Consider the following 5,793-nt stretch of genomic DNA (forward strand, 5'->3'; position numbering starts at 1 on the left):
TGCCAGAACTCCTACAAGGGGGGTACATCCTTTTCCTAGGGTTGCCAGAACATGCCAGAACAGAGCACTCAAAACAACAGAAATGCACTGCCTCACGGTTCTGGAGACTAGAAATCCAAGATCAAGGTGTCAGTGGGGCCATGCCCTCTCTGACCGCTCTAGGGGAGAATCCTTGCTTGTTCCTTCTAGCTTCTGGTGTCGGCCCGCAATCCTTGGTGCTTCTTGGCTTATACAGGTACCACTCCCTGTGCGTCTACACATCTTCTTCCCTCTGCACATGTCTCTGTATCCAAATTTCCTTTTTATAAGGACACCGGTCATATTGGATTAGGGTCCACCCTTGTGACCTCATTTCCACTTAGTTATCTCTGTAGAGCCTCCACTTGCAAGTAAAGTCAGGCTCTATAGTACAATAACGGGGGTTGGTTAGGACATCAACATATCTTTTCCGCGGAAAGGGGCGCAATTTGGGTATCAGAGCAGGACAGCAGCCCAGCAGGGAAGGGGGCTGCGTGCAGGTGGGCGAGCAACCGAGTAAACATACTGAGGACAACAAAAGTGTGGTTTCTCACAGCCAAGAGGCGAGGTGCAGGCTGGAATGGACTCTGTGTCGTTCCATTGGAAAGGAGTGTCGATGTGAACTTGGGATTTTCAAAAACTGATAGATCTACACATAACAAGAGGTGTGAAAACACAGTTGATGCGTGCATACATCCGTTCATCCACTTCCTGGCTCTGTCCACCCTGAGGGCCTGAGCAGCAGTGAGCCCTAACTATCATTCTCCACTAACTAAACACAACACCAAAGAAAGAAACAACTAGAATTCCTTGGAGAAATGCCTGAGCCTAAGGCTGGGGCAGAAGAAGTCCAAGATAAGACAGGAGTATCTTATGGTGCCCAAACATCAGGAAGGCCTTGAGGAGTAAGGGAGATATGTCTAAAGGCCACAGGAGCCACTTTGAAGGAGCTCCTACTGTCCAAACCTGGGCTGAGCAAAACATCCCAACAAATAATCATACTGATCGATGGTATCCATTTAATAAAGCAGGGAGCCATGGGTTTACATTGATTAAATAAGGGGCTAAAAACATGGGAAGAAAATAAAGTTCTTTCTTTAGTTGGTTAGTGCCAACGAACAAACGTAGAAGGAAGGATACCCTCAAAAGGGGCAATCGTTATGATAGTCTGCAATTTAGTTAAGGAGCATCACTCCTTGCTAAATCAGTGGGTGGAAGGGGGGGGGGGTGATGGGATTTCACACAGTCTCCAATCCAAAAACCTCTCCACAAAATACTCATTGGTTAATTCAAAAGGTCGTGGGAGCTTTGCGCAGTGGCAGTATCGTAGCCAATGAGGTTTATCCGAGGCGCGATTATTGCTAATTGAAAACAAAAGGTCGGGGGAGTTTGGGGTTGGGCAGGAGGGACTAACTTGACAATGGAGAAGGTTGGCCAACTCCATCTTCATCATGTGAGCAGAGTGAACCTCCCCAGCAACTGGACAGAGCAAACTTGAAAGCTGACAGGATGCCCTGAGAAGAATCCAGCATCGCTTCTCTGTGATCCTGACCAAAAATTATAAGCTGGGTCGAATCCCGAGGAAAGCCCCAGACCAGCCTAAACAGGGAACGTTCTGCAAAATGCCTGACCTGCAGACTTCACAGATGGCAGAGGGAGGAGGGGCAGCCGTTCCAGGTTGAAGGAGCCTGTAGAGGCGTGACGTCTACACACGGAGACGTGTTGGATCCTGGGTTGGATCCTTTGTTATAAAAGGCGTGACTGAGACACTGAGGCTTGAATGGCGTCGTGATGTCATTCAAAGGGAGTATTGAGGTGTTTTGTGCCGCCCTTAACGCTTTCTGTATTTTGAAATTGCTTTGGAATTAAAGAAAAAAGAAAAAAAAACTTACCGTAATAACTACAGTGTTACCATAGATGAGCTATGTTCCCTTTGACACATTATTTCACTTGTTATGCCTCAGTTTCTTCATCTGTAACGTGAAAATAATAATGGCTACTTAAAAGATATTGTCAGGAATAGAAGAGATTGTGTGAGTGAACCACAGGGTCCACTGTCTGGCCACCTCGGGAAAAGGCTCAGCCCAGGACCATTACCAGTGTCGTGTTCTTGTCAGCATTGTCCGAATTTCATAGACTCTAAGATGTCACCAATGGTAAGATGCGTTCTCATTTTATAAGCCACCGGGAAATTAACAACATGCCCAGTTAAGCTGACAAAGTGATTCTTCTCATGTACAGTGTTTAATATTTATTGGAAGAGCTGTTTAGGTTTTCTTGTTGTTGTTGTTGCGAAATAATTAGCACACAGTGTTAATATTAGTTTTAGGCATACAGTGTAATGATTCTGCAATTCTAGCTATTTCAACAGAAGTACCATATGATCAGCAATTCTGCTTCCGGATACGTTCTTATTTTTAAGTTTTTATTTATTTTTGAGAGAGAGAGACAGACAGAGAGTGAGGTGGGGAGGGGCAGAGAGAGAGGAAGACACAGAATCCAAAGCAGGCTCCAGGCTCTGAGCCGTCAGCGCAGAGCCCGACGCGGAGCTCGGACTCATGAACCACGAGATCACGACCGGGGCCGAAGTCGGACGCTCAACTGACTGAGCCACCCAGGCGCCCCTACTTCTGGGTACGTTCTTAAAAAAATCGAAAGCAGGGACTTGGGCAAATGTTGGTACACTCCTGTTCACAGCAGCTTTGCTCACGACAGCTGAACAGCCCAAATGGCCATCAACAGATGAATGGATAAACAAAATGGGGTTTCACCATACCGTGGAATATTATTCAGCCTTTAAAAGAAGGACGTGCAACAGTCTGACTCATGCAACAATGTAAATGAACCATGAAGACATGACAGTGAGTGAAATAGGCCAGTCACCACAGGACACATATCGTAGGATTGCACTTATACGAAGCGCCCAGAGATTCATAAAGATTCATATGATTCAGATTCGTAAGGGCAAGAAGTAGAATGATGGTCGCCAGGGGCTAGGAGGAGGGAGAGTGGGGAGTTACTGTTTCACGGGTACCGACTCCTGGTTTGAGATGACGAATGAGTTCCGGAGATGGACGGTGGTCAAAGGGAATTCACCCAATTCGCCCAACAGTGGGAAATGTACTGAACGGCCGCTGAACCGTGCACTTCAAAGTGGTCAAGACGGCAGATTGGATGTTATGTATCTTTTACCACAGTTGTAAAAACAAACAGGCACTGTCAGTTTACAGTGAGAGAAACCAGAGTAACAGTTACCTTTGAGGGGTTGTGATGGGGAAAGGGCACAGAGGGACCTCCTGGGGTCTCGGAACGTTCTGTAGTTGATCTAGCGGTTATACGACTGTGTAGGTTTATAAATATGCATTGCGCTGGACACTTAGGACTGGTGCACTTTAGAATATGGAACTTGAAGATATTTCAAATGCACAAACAGTAGAGAATTTTTTTTTTATTATATGAGCCAACCTTCCTAAGTCCCGGGCAGAGAGGAGCTAGGCAGTTGTCCAAGGCGGAAAGCAAGCTTCCCGGGAGCTAGGTGGGATCCGTGCATTACCTACCCCTCTCGTCAGAGCCACGCTGAGTGACCACACACCCCATCTCGCCTTGTGGGATCTCCCACAATCCTGCGTGTGGCCCGCATTTCTCTCCCCATCACCCGGCACGTGCCCCCTGGCACAGAGGAGGGTCTTGGCGACTGTATGTGGAATAAACGAATGAATAACTCTGAGCACAGCAGGGTCGGGGCAAAGGCACAGTGAGCGAGGCACATCCCCGGGGCGCAAAATTTAAGGGGCACCCAAACACTCAGTAGCTAAGATAAATAACATTTTAGCGCGATGTTGTGAAAAACTAGCGCAAAAAACCCGCATCAAAGTGTGAAATTTTAGTTTATTTCCTTTAGTTTAGAGGCGCCCCTCAAGAACATGATCGAGCTTTTCTTGTTCTATTTCCTTATCTCGTTCTTGTTGCCTGGTTTTGTACCATTGGCAACTTTCTTTTAAAAGCTGCAGGCTGTTGGGGCGCCTGGGCGGCTCAGCTGGTTGAGCGTCCGACTTTGGCTCAGCTCACGATCCCGCGGGTTCGAGAGTGCGAGCCCCGCCTCGGGCTCTGGGCTGACAGCTTGGAGCCTGGAGCCTGTGTCTCCCTCTCCCTCTCTCTCTCTCTCTCTCTCTCTGCCCCTCCCGCACTTGTGCTCGTGTGCGCTCTCTCTCTCTCTTTCAAAAATAAATACACATTAAAAAAAATTAAAAGGTGCAGGCTGTTAAATTCTGATGTCCTGTATTCAGGCCACCTCCCTGCTGCATCCCGGTCACACACTCCCTCACCCCGATCGGCGCTTGTCACACAGGGAGCCCAGAGGCTGGGGGGCGCTTGGCCCACCGGAGGAAGGGGTTTGACCGGCTTGCTGTTAGGAGCTCAGCCGAGCTGGGACAGGGAATGCAGAAGGCAGGTACCAGAGTAGCCAGTTACAGCCACTGGCCGCAGGGAAAGGGTTGAGCCTTAACCACTTATGGCTGGAAGAAGCCGGATGTTGCACCTGCAGAGAGCGCCTTTTCCATTCCCCCCATAGGGTGGAATGGAGGGTGCGTGGATCCTCTCACCGTCGAGGAGGCCAGAACAAAAAAAAAAAAAAAGGCTCTGGCCATTTTCCCGAGCCTGGGGTTGGGGGAGGGCGAGGGCTCAGATTGGAAAGAATGGGGTGCTGAGTCAGAGCGGGGCGGGGGGGGGGGAACGCGTCCTCCGGGTGTGCCCCTTTGAAGAGGGCCTCTCCCAGAGGCCTCCAATGCAGATATGTGAAAGATCGCAGCCCGCCAGGGGCCCTGAGTCCTTGACCGCAGCTCCCCCAGAGGCCCCCTCAGAGAAGACACAGTGGACCCCGAGTCTGGTGTGCGAGGGCGGCTTTCCCCACAGGCCTGCCAGGGAAGCCTTCCTAACTGCCCACGGCTGGGCCTACAAGTCGCATACAGCTCGTCAACCAGGAGCCCGGGTCCTCACCACAGGCGTCCTGCCCTCTCTCTCGGCCCCGCTCCCCCTGCTCTCTCTCTCTCTCTCTCAAATAAACAAACGAAAATCTCACACTTTGTTGCGGGTTTTTTGTGCCACTTTTTCACAACGTCGCACAAAAATGTTATTCATCGTAGCTACTGAGTGTTTGGGTGCCCCTTAAATTTTGCGCCCGGGGACGTGCCTCGCTCACTGTGCCTTTGCCCCAACCCTGCCGTGCTCAGGGTTGTTCGTCCGTTTAGCCCACGTACAGTCGCCAAGACCCTCCTCTGTGCCCGGGGGCACCTGCCGGGAGAAGGGGAAAGAAATGCGGGCCACACATAGGATTGTAAGGGGGGTGGCGGGGAAAGACCGCCCTGCGCACTGAGGACTGCGGGACAGGATGGGGAGGTGCAAAACAGGTCACCAGAGGAATCAAAACACTACGGGCTAACCCTCGGGGGTTGTCTGCAGCATCTCATTTGGTTCTCTCCACAGCCCTTGAGTGTCTGTAGATGCTCACGGGGGAGTAACGGGGTTGCTGGGGGGGGCGGTCCCGAGACCCGGCAAGGTCACACGCCAGTAACTCGCATAAAGTTACACTCTGAGCAGGAGTACAGGTGGGAGCCGGCCCAGCTCCGTCTGGCTCTGGGCTGTCCCCTGCTCTGGTTATCACAGCCACCGCCCCCCACCTCCCCTGGGGGCGGCACGAAGCCACCGGTCGCCTAGCTGACCGAGGATGCGCGGGTGTGTCCAGGGGGGGCGCTGCTGGCACAGGGAACAGCATTGACA

General features: G+C 50.9%; 1 pseudogene; it reads left to right on the forward strand.

Moving 5' to 3' along the window:
* Positions 1–1,322: 1,322 nt before the first annotated feature.
* LOC111561624 lies at positions 1,323–1,404 on the forward strand (annotated as a pseudogene).
* Positions 1,405–5,793: the final 4,389 nt, after the last annotated feature.

Source organism: Felis catus, chromosome B4 (genome assembly GCF_018350175.1).
Source record: "Felis catus isolate Fca126 chromosome B4, F.catus_Fca126_mat1.0, whole genome shotgun sequence".
In the NCBI taxonomy this organism is placed as follows: domain Eukaryota; kingdom Metazoa; phylum Chordata; class Mammalia; order Carnivora; family Felidae; genus Felis; species Felis catus.